At 29.1% G+C, this 1,039-nt stretch overlaps 1 protein-coding gene across 1 annotated transcript in view; it reads right to left on the bottom strand.

Annotated features, from left to right (window-relative positions):
- The window catches only part of lrfn1 (leucine rich repeat and fibronectin type III domain containing 1), a 48,802-nt gene that overhangs the window by 9,793 nt on the left and 37,970 nt on the right, over window positions 1–1,039 (bottom strand). The gene's annotated exons all lie outside the window — the stretch shown is intronic.

Here is a 1,039-nt window from a genome sequence, read left to right as displayed (position 1 = left end):
GTCTGTCTGTCTGTCTATCTCTCTCTCTCTCTGTCTGTCTGTCTACTACTCTGACTGTCGTTCTATCTCTCTCTCTGTCTGTCTGTCTGTCTGTCTCTCTCTCTCTCTCTCTGTCTGTCTGTCTGTCTGTCTGTCTATCTATCTATCTATCTATCTATCTATCTATCTATCTATCGGACTGACCTGTTCAGTATCAACGTAATCTGGGTTTTTAACATTTACTGCGTCTGACCTTTAATCCTGACGTTTCTTTCTTTCTCTGCTCGGTCTTTGTTGTTATCAATAATTCAGCTGATCTTTAAACAACCTGTTATGATGTGAATTTGCTCCAGTTTTAGTGTATATGTCACCTTTCAGTCTACTGAAGAGCTTTGTGGCTGATTAAATTCTATTCCATCTGTGAACAATATTTTTTAACTTAAAATAAAAAAACAGAAAAAAATGACATATGCAAAAATAATAACAATAATTAAAATTCATTATAATTATGTAATTATAAAATAAAAATTTTAATAAATTATGTACTGTAAATAATTAAATAATATATATTATTTTTTTTAGAATAAAGGAGATAAATATAAAATATTCAAATAACAACAACAACAACAACAACAACAATAATAGCTTCTTTATTTGATTTTATAATTATTATTACCGTATTGGCCCGAATATAAGACGACCCTGATTATAAGACGACCCCCCTTTTTCCAGATGTACCTTTTGGAAAAAGGCTTTTTAAAAACCAAATCTTGTTTTTTCTCAGTAAAACACATTTTGTCTTCAATTATTTTCATATTGCATATTTTTCCTATTTAAATTTTTGTTTTGAAAGTATGGTAAAAACTGGTAAAATAATAACATTTCTTATTTTTCTTATAAAAATATTAAAGATCTTTCTTGACATGTCTATAAAGAATAAAAGTTATAAATTCTATAATCAATCTAACTCTACACTCTTAAAAATAAAGGTGCTTAAAAGGATCTTCACAGCGATGCCATAGAAGAACCATTTTGGTTCCACAAAGAACCATTCAGTCAA

The sequence above is a fragment of the Sinocyclocheilus rhinocerous genome, unplaced genomic scaffold, assembly GCF_001515625.1.
Source record: "Sinocyclocheilus rhinocerous isolate Xijiao unplaced genomic scaffold, SAMN03320098_v1.1 scaffold592, whole genome shotgun sequence".
NCBI classification, from domain to species: domain Eukaryota; kingdom Metazoa; phylum Chordata; class Actinopteri; order Cypriniformes; family Cyprinidae; genus Sinocyclocheilus; species Sinocyclocheilus rhinocerous.
The sequence above is the reverse complement of the archived record's forward strand: the minus strand, read 5'-3'. Positions and strand labels throughout refer to the sequence as shown.